The sequence below is a fragment of the Suricata suricatta genome, chromosome 7, assembly GCF_006229205.1.
Source record: "Suricata suricatta isolate VVHF042 chromosome 7, meerkat_22Aug2017_6uvM2_HiC, whole genome shotgun sequence".
Lineage (NCBI taxonomy): Eukaryota > Metazoa > Chordata > Mammalia > Carnivora > Herpestidae > Suricata > Suricata suricatta.
Genome location: NC_043706.1, coordinates 77,869,615 through 77,879,727, shown reverse-complemented (window position 1 = coordinate 77,879,727; position 10,113 = coordinate 77,869,615).

Sequence of the window (10,113 nt, the reverse complement as noted above, 5' to 3'; positions counted from 1 at the left end):
TGTGGTATATATCACAATGGAGTACTACATGGCAATGAGAAAGAATGAAATATGGCCATTTGTAGGAAAGTGGATGGACCTTGAGAGTGTCATGCTAAGCGAAATAAGTCAGGCAGAGAAGGACAGATACCGTATGTTCGCATTCATAGGTCTAACAGGAAAACAGGAGAAACCTAATGGAGGACCAGGGGGAGGGGAAGGGGGAAAGAGAGTTGGGGAGAGAGAGGGATGCAAAACTTGAGAGACTATTGAATGCTGAAAATGAACTGAGAGTTGAAGGGGGAGGTGGGAAAAGAGGTGGTGGTGATAGTAGAGGGCACTTATGGGGAAAAGCACTGGGTGTTGTATGGAAACCAATTTGACAATAAACTATTTTAAAAAATTAAAAATTAAAAAAAGATGTGGTGTATATATATACAATGGAGTATTACATGGCAATGAGAAAGAATGAAATATGGCCATTTGTAGGAAAGTAGATGGACTCGAGGGTGTCCTGCTAAGCGAAATAAATCAAGGAGATAAGGACAGATACCATATGTTTGCACTCATAGGTCTAACAGAAAAAACAGGAGAAACCTAATGGAGGACCAGGGGGAGGGGCAGAGGGAAAGAGTGTTGGGGAGAGTAAGGGACACAAAACTTGAGAGACTATGGAATACTGAAAACGAACTGAGGGTTGAAGGGGGATGCAGGAAAAGAGGTGATGGTGATGGAGGAGGGCACTTGTGGGGAAGAGCACTGGGTGTTGTATGGAAACTAATTTGACAATAAACTACTTTAAAAAAAATAAAGTTCACTCTTGACAACCTAGCTATGAGAGGATGGTTCTGACATAGGACTTTTTTTCTAAGAGATAGTTATATACTCCATTTTAGCCATACAATACCAAAAATAAAAATAATAGATTAAACACCATTAGTCAGTTAAAATCTAAAAAAAGCATCTTGATAGTAGTCATTTTACTTCTCTCTACATTCTTTCTCAAATCTCCCACATTCTTTCTCAAAATCTAATGGCATTTCAAGACTAAATTTTCAACCCAGATTTCACATCTTATTACAGTCCTATAGCTAAATTTTGCTTTCAAATAACTTTTTTTATGTTTACTTATTTGTTTTTGACAGAAATTGAGAAAGAAAGAAAGTCAAAGAGAGGGAAACAGAGAATCCCAAGCAGGTTCCATGCCATCAGCACAGAGCCCAACATGGGGTTCGAATTCCTAAACTCATGAGGTGATGACTTGAGCCAAAACCAGGAGTCGGACACTTAATGGACTGAGGCACCCAGGCACTCCCAGAAAAATTGGGTATGTCAGTTCAATATGCTTCATTTAGAGGTGAATTATCGATTCTGATATATGTATTTTTGTGTGTATAAATTAAGCTAGAGACACAGGAAATAAGGTATTCTTTGTTTCCAAAGAATCTGAGGTTTATTAAAGTTGGTAATGAGTCCTTTAGAAAAAGCAGAAATCAATTCTGGGCAAGAAAGTTAGGTAAGCAATATTATATGAAATTGAAACCAAAGATAACTCCATTTTTATAACTTTAATAAATACCATGTGTCAATTCAAATATGCTACTGTTTTTCTTTTAATGAAGATAGCTTATATTTATAAACTTTTGAATTGTCTGGATATATGAGGAGGTATAAAACTTACTCTCATTTAGATTGATCAAGAATTGCTTCTTTTGATTTCAGAATGAAATTTCCCTGTAGGCTGTGAATCCAGTTTGGATAAGGAAAATGATATACTCACCTTAAGACACTGACATTTCTTAAGGACATTGCCATTTCCTAGTTACTAGGAAAGTTAAAAAAAGTTTAGAGATTTAAAACCCTAACATAAACTGAATAATAATATTCTTCATCCTCCCCAAATTACCAATTTTTACCTAATGGCCATCAGTATGACATTACATCAATGCATTCATTACAGTATGACATTCCTAAAAATAAATGTTTACATTCCTAAACATCCCTGGTGATTCATTCTTTTTTTTAATGTTTTTTATTTATTTTTTAAAAATTTTTAATGTTTTTTTTAATTTATTTTTGAGAGACAGAGAGAAACAGTGGGAGCAGGGGATGGTCAGGGAGAGAGGGAGATACAGAATCTGAAGCAGGCTCCAGACTCTGAGCTAGCTGTCAGCACTGAGCCTGACGCGGGGCTCGAACCCACAGGCTCAAACCCACGAACTGTGAGATCATGACCTGAGCCAAAACTGAACACTTAACCGACTGAGCCACCCAGGTGCCCCTGTTTTTTATTTATTTTTGAGAGGCAGAGAGAGACAGTGCGAGTAGAGCAGGGCCAGAGAGAGAGAGAAAGAAACACAGAATCCGAAGCAGGCTCCAGGCTCCAGGCTCCAAGCTATCAGCACAGAGCCCAACGTGGGGCCTGAACCCACAAACAGTGAGATCACGACCTGAGCCGAAGTCAGACACTCAACCTACTGAGCCCCCCAGGCACCCCTCATGATTCATTCTTAATGATTGACCTTGTGCTCCTTAAAATGTCTACTCTGCTAAAATTCCAACTTTAATTTCTCCTCCCTGAAACCAAAGAATCTCACCACACCATCCCCAAGTTTTAAGACTAATTGGCTTTAAATCCATAGTAAATGATAAGAAAGGAAATACTATTAGGAAAATCATAATGATACAATCCTAAAGTAGAATTATCTCATCACATAAATAAATAGAAAAGATTCCATACTTTTCCAGAGTAGGACCTATTCAAAAAACATCCTGCAAACCTTATTTAGGTTATAATTAATAATTTTTCTTTCTTAAGGGACCCCAATACACCCAAAAGCAATGTGATCATCTGATAGCTTAATATGCAAAAGCCCAGAACGGACTGTCTAGCAGCTAGAACTAATAGTAGAATCTAATTCAATAGCTCAGTAGAAGCCAGGACGACTACTAATCTGGCTCTAAGCTTTCAGGTCAATAGGTTTTAGTAATTTTACCAAAAAACCTCAACTGGTCCATTAAAATAAGATGTCTTCTATGGTTACAAAGCTAGGTATTGTCTTTTCAAAAGTGTTCACGGAATGTTGATAAAATGATTTGTAGGATAAAAGTGAGTTCATCAAATCTGCATCAATATGCCACCCCTTTCAAGCCTCCTTTTGTAAATGTACTCTATTATAATGGTCTCCTGCTTTAACTAGGCTCCCTTTCTCCAGCCCTTCAGTCCGAAGCACTAGTATATAGTACTGGCTTTTTAGTTCATATGGTCACTAGTGGTTTTGACAAAAAGGAACCTAAAGCATAACCATCCTTTGAGTGAACCAATAAAATTGAGTCACTGAATTTATAAAACCAACGATTACACCCAAGATCAATGTGCTGTAATCAAGGTGAATTATTCTATAGACCCTACCAGAAACAGTCTTCAACCATATCCAAACCAAATGTATTACAAATCAGAACAGACTCACTAACATCAATGTTGTTCTTTTAAACAACAGAAAAATAAGCCCAAGATTAAAATGTTACAATTTTTAGTTTTTCAAAATGCATTATGAAAATTGTTTGTTAAAATACATGCTGCTATCTATATGTGACCTTAACAGCTCTCAACTCTGACAAGGCTGTGAAACAGAAACTAAGGCTGCTTCAGCCATATTTTAGACCTGCCCAATCAGATTCTCCAGGAGTGATACTCACTGACAGATCTTTAGGCTGTGGCTAGCTTTTGTTGTCACATCATGTCATCTATTTCTGTTCCTCTATCTAGTATTTCATTCACACTAACATTTCTGAATACCACATATTCTCTAAGCACTGTGCTATATACACCTTCACATACAGTTTCATATACATTAATATTTGGATTGACATTTTAATATTGAACAACTTTCATATGATTCATAAGACACAAATGTTTTAATATTAACAGGAATATACCATACCTTACAGTATAACTTATTTAGTTCAATACTGACAGTGTAGCCAGGCAGTCTTCAAATATTAAGCAATTATTGAATTATTTATTTAACAAGACAAGCTAAAGCTACAAGCATGAATTTAATAATCCATACTAAAATTGTCTTCTGCACTACAAGTAGGAGATTCCATTCAAAGAATAACTGTCATAATTCCATTTCCTGAATTCTTCTAATACTTCCAATATTTCTTCAAATATCTGGGCTTTAAATATTGATTTCCCAAACTTATCAAATGTGATAAAACAAGTGAATATTGAAGATCAAGCTAAAATACCATTTAGGGGTGATTTTTGTTTAGACTATTTCCCTTAACTTTCTGAAAGCCTCTGGGCATAACTGAAAGACCCTGTTTCTTTTCCTGTACCATGTGGTAAAGTTTAAGTGTGTTACATAATTGAATTAACAATTTTTAGAAGATTAATTAGCATCCCAACAGAAACTTAACAGAACTTTTCACTAATACTTTTATCTTGATCGTACCAATTTCCCTCTCAGAACACTTTGAATTCCCAGAGATGGCTTCCAAATACAGCGCTTCTATTTACTTAATGGAGCTTTGCGCCACTGAGAGTAGCTCTGTGGGGTGCTGGGAAATTCAGAGGACAACGTGAAATGGGCTGCTCACGAATAAGAAGGCAGAGTAGGCCCTCTCAGCCTTGCAGGTTTCCAGCACTATATGTCCCTTACCCTGATTGCAACTTCAGCAGAGTGGAGTGGTTTGTTTGTTGAAATAATGAATAGTAGATGACATCCAGTTTAGTGGAAAGTTTTAATTTGTGATTCCCTGAGGCTGTGTGAAATAAAGCACCCTTATTATTTATTCCCGTAAATGAAGCTAAATTGCTTCTAGAATTTGGAGAAAGACCATCTAAGAACACTGATTTGACACATTAGTCTGTGAAATAAAACATTTAATGAATGCACTTTTGTAATGAACAGCACTATTTCTATAAAGATTATTTTTATTTCTGAAGTATGCTCTTATCTGATTAAGTTTTTGCTTTTAAAAACTGATGAAGTATATCATGATTTTTAAGTTTGCCTCAGAAGCTTAGAAAATAAAAATCTGCCTATTTCGTCTGATTTTACATCTATTTTATTTATTTATTTTTTAAGTAAGCTCTATGCCCAATATAGGGCTTGAACTCAGGACCCTGAGATCAAGAGTTACATATTCTACTGACTAAGCTAGCCAGGCATCCCTGATTTTACATCTATTTTAGTTAAAATGCCAATTATTTCTGAGAGCAATCATTAGTACCACAATAACACCTTACTAATAAATTTCAGTAAGCAATTTAAGTGCATTAAATAATAATGAGTATTTGGAAAGAGGAACTAAGTTTTTATCCTTGCAAAATCTAGAAAGAGAAATATCTTAAAAATTAGTCATTTTAAGGTTGGAGAAAGATTTAAATTGACCAGAACAAAGCATTTTCAAAACTCTCAAATACTGAAGAAATCTGCACGATAAATAACTGATATGCTACCTGTCGATTAATTTAGTCATTTATTAAATCTTCTCTTAATGATTATAAAAAAGTTAACCCATTCCTTATGCCTGAAGTAAGTTAAACAGTATTTACTTGATGATAAAGATACTTATTTACATTTTAGAAGATTACTAAGTGTCTAGTACAGCTCAGGTGCTGTTCTAAATCCTGAGGAAGTGGTGACTACAACCCTCATAATCCCTGTCCCAGTGGAACTAACATCCAATGGGTAGGAGTAGGGAGGGCTGGGAGGACAGGAAATAAACAAGGCAGCAAATAATTAAATAAGATAATGACAGATAGGTAAAGGGTTAGAAAAAAATAAAAATGATTAATGAATAGAAAGTGAAGGGGTAAGTGGATGAAGGAAGGCTAACATCACTACTTCTGGGGTGGTGACTGAGCTGAGACATCTGTGGGTAGTTTGGGAAAGTGCAAATCCAAGTTGAGAATAGCTTACCACTAGTATATCGGAATAGAAATCTAACACATAAAACAAAACAAAACAAAACAAAAAAGACCTTCTCCTAATGTTTGTGGAGCCTAGGGCAAGAATACAAGCAAAGGCTCACATACTACATGCCTAAATATTTATAAGTTCTAACTAGAGATAACAAGCTGGTAAAAGAAATATATTTCATCCTCTTCCCTTGACAATATTACCTTCCCCAGAATATGGTAGTATGAGTGAGTGAAGCCTGCCTTCATTCCTGACCTAGCCTCCTCTTCTCCTTGGACTCAAGTCTATACTATAAGGAACCCTACCCACCCACATGTGGACACCTTAAGGTTAACTTCTTGGAAGTAATCAAAACTGAAACAGCGTTTTATCTTGGTTTCCACATCAACATTTTTGGTTTTCTACAAATTTCTTTAGCAATTCCTCTGCCTCCACCCATGCTTTAAATACTTTATTCGTTAAGGCTCTGTTTTAAGTCCTATTCTTTCTTACTTTGCACATTTTCCCTAGGTGACCCTCATTCATTTCCATGACTTAAATTATTGTTAGCAGGTCAGTATCTATTTCCCCAGTGCCATGTTTTCCCCTAAGACTGTCTGATTATTACACTTGGAAGTCTCTCTGGTACCTCAACTCAACATGTCTAAACTGATTTCTTTATTCTTTTCTCCCCCAACTTTGTTCCGGTCTTTCTCCGGTTCTGTAAATAGCACCCTTCCTACCTAAGTTGCACAAGTGAAAAATTTGGGAATTCTTTACATTGCCCTTTTCTTTACTTCCTTTCTCCACATCCAGTCAACCACTAATTCTACGAGTTCCATTTCCTCAGTATGTCTCAAATCTATCCATTTATCTCTAACCCCTAAGGCCACTATCTATGTTGTTCAAACCACTATTATTTCTTTCCTTGACTACTGCGACAGCCCCTTAACTTAGTGCTTCTTAAACTTTTTCATGTCATGGGACATGGAGAGAATAACATGGTAAGATACTCTGAGAGAACTGTGAAGGATTTAGAAGTATCTATTTGTGGCTTAATAAAAAAATATAATTACTTTTCTCATAGTATTTAATTTTGAAAAGTAAATAGACATAAAACATTAGAGCCAATGTTAAGCTTGAATTCATATAAATACCAAGTATGTTTTTCAAAGGTTTAATAGGAATTTTCAGTAAGCTTTCCTTTATAAACATAATTTTTTTAATATAAGATTTTCTGCTTAAAATGCCTATTACTTCCTGATGAAGACCTTTAAGGATGTCCTCTTTAAACTCTTGTCATAAAGAGACATTTTGCTCAAAGAAATGAAAAACATGTTTAAATACTTTTAGAACCATTTTAAAATTTGCAACAGTTGAAATCATATTTAAGACCCTAACAGCTATTTTTCTTTAAATACAAATGTGATGTTCAAATTTCTTGTGATAATACAAATTTGGAAATCAGTTGAACTTTTTCATATCAAGTATTTCATAAACAATGGAAATTTTATCTGCAGGACACACAGGCACCATCAAAACAGTTGCCTTACAGTTAGCTCAGCTGAGGAGTAAAAAATAAATATGAGTTAGCTGCAAACAGAAATGTCAGTTATGGGGCACCTCTGTGGCTCAGTCGGTAAGTGTCCAACTTCAGCTCAGGTCATGATCTCACTGCTTACGAGTTTGACCCCTGCATCAGGCTCTGCACTGACAGCTCAGAGCCTGGAGCTTCCTTCAGATTGTGTTTCTCTCTCTTTCTGCCCCTTTCCTGCTAATGCTCTGTCTCTCACTCTCTCAAAACTAAATAAACATTGAGAAAAAAAAAGAAATGTCAGTTATATGTAACTGGAGCAGCTCTGGAGATGCACCTGCCTTTATTCCCCTCAGAGGCCTATCTTTACCATCCACATTGTGAACACCTAGAACAGCAACTCTACGGGCTGCAAAAGACTTAGGATGAAGATGTGGGGAGCAGAAAATACGAAATAAACTCAAATATTTGAGAAATGCATGAATTTGGGGAGCTGCTCTCCAGCAGTGTCACTGAACTGCTAAGGAGTTGGCTATCCTCTGTGTACTGCAGTTTTGAATACAGAACACCAGAAAACTATTTCTGAACCTCCTGGAAAGAATAACATTTGATCAGGTTAGGCTAGTTTGGTTCTGGAATAGGCAGTAAAGATGGCACCTTCTAGGTATAGAGCTCAACCTGAAAAGACGTATGAATAATGAATTATTGTTGGTTACAAAGCAAACCACCATTCCCTGCTTTGCTCCTCCTGGGAATCTAGATATTTCTTCTGGTTGGGAGCTCCTCCTTCTCAAAGTCCATGATTACATGAGTCCTCAGTCTAAGTTATACAAGGTATTTGCAACCTCAAACTTCCTGTCCCCTGTTGCTCACTCAAGGGTACAGTTGCCAAGAGCTTTTTGTAAAAGAAAGTTCCTTGCCTTTCTGAAATAGCTACCAAAAAAGACACTCTCTGCCACTGTACTGGAGTATGTATATTACATGAAAAATAAAACTGCTGGAGCCTACATTCTCAGTAGGGGTGATATCCTCTCCCAGGGGGCAAAAATTAGAAAGAGGAAAAAAATCTTACCTTTTATGTATAAAGCATAAAATAGGCATACAGTACAAAAACAGATATGGTTTAACATATAATAACCCCTGTGGTATTAACACTGGGGCGGGGGGGGGGGAGAGGCATTGAGAAAAATCTTAAAAGGGTCCTTAAGAGAACAATAATGACAAAAAGGTTGAGAAACACTGTTTTAGAGCAATGGCAGATACCACCAAAGGCAGAAGACAATAACAGAAACTAAATTATTGATGCTATCATTGTTTATGAATCAAAGTTTATGATACCTAAAACCTGTTCTATCTCTTGACTTTCTACTTAACTAAGCAAATATATTCCCTTCATTGTTTAAGCCATTTTGTATGGTTTCCTGTAAGTCATAACAAATGTCATATTAACTGAGAAATACGGAGCTCTTTATCTGATATACATCGCCAATGCATCAGAACATTAAAGTGGAACTTTTTAGTCTGTTTCTGGTAAGCCTTCATCAATATAGGTGCCAGATATCTTCATAACCAAAATGAGCCAAGTTAAGATGAAAATCTCTTGCAAAAAGAGGTGCCTGGGTGGCTCATTCAACTCCTGATTTTGGCATAGATCAGGATTTCAGTTGTGAGATCCAGCTCCACATCAGGCTCTGTGCTGAGTGTGGAGCCTGCCTGGGATTCTCTCCTCTCTTTGCCCCTCCCCTGCTCCTTCTTTCTCTCTCTCACACTCACACACAAAATAAATGCACATTTAAAAAAAACATGCAAAGAGATAGTGGGGGAAGATGGATTTCAGAACTCTTAGTCTTCATCCCACAGATAGTGCAGTCTATCCCACAGATAAGACAGTCTTGAAGGTTAAAGAATAGTTATTAGGACATTTACATGAGGGTGGGTTGGTGGAGAGTGCTCAAACTGGGAGGGACTTCAAGGAGACCATTTAAAAACCCTGTATATATCTCTGGAAATCTGTGTAGACAAAATAGACCTGGTAACCAAAGTTGTTAAGAAATTGTGAGGCTCAACCTTTCATTGTCAATTCATGAAAATTAACAAAGTTAAAGGGAATGCAAAGTAAAAATTGATATGAATTAAGATGGGTTCAGCAGCCTACTACCTCATTTCTCTGGGTTCAAACTGTAGTACTTAGGAATCTTTGATTGCAAGTAACAAAAATATAATTTGATTCAGCTTAAATGAAAACTGGGAATTTACCAACCTCACATAATTAAATCACAGAAGAGAAGAGGAGAAGAGGATTGGACCTTGGAGATCAACAGTGCTGGGACTTCAGCAGAAGCTAGTGAAAATGTGCCAGGCAGACCTCCCCACCACACCCCACCCCAAAATAAAAGGCAGTCTGCAAGCAAACAGGAGAACTGACTTTAGACCAGTATCAATATTTAAGTCCAAATCAGTGGATAAACTATAGAAGCAGAAAATGAGGTTTCAAAATCATTGTAGGAAATCCACTTAGAAATGTATCCAAGGAGGGGTGCCTGGGGGCTCAGTCGGTTAAGCATCTGACTTCAGAGCTCAGGTCATGATCTCACCATCAGTGAGTTCGAGCCCCGCATTGGGTTCTGTGCTGACAGCTCAGAGCCTGAAGCCTGCTTCAGATCCTGTGTGTGTGTGTGTGTGTGTGTC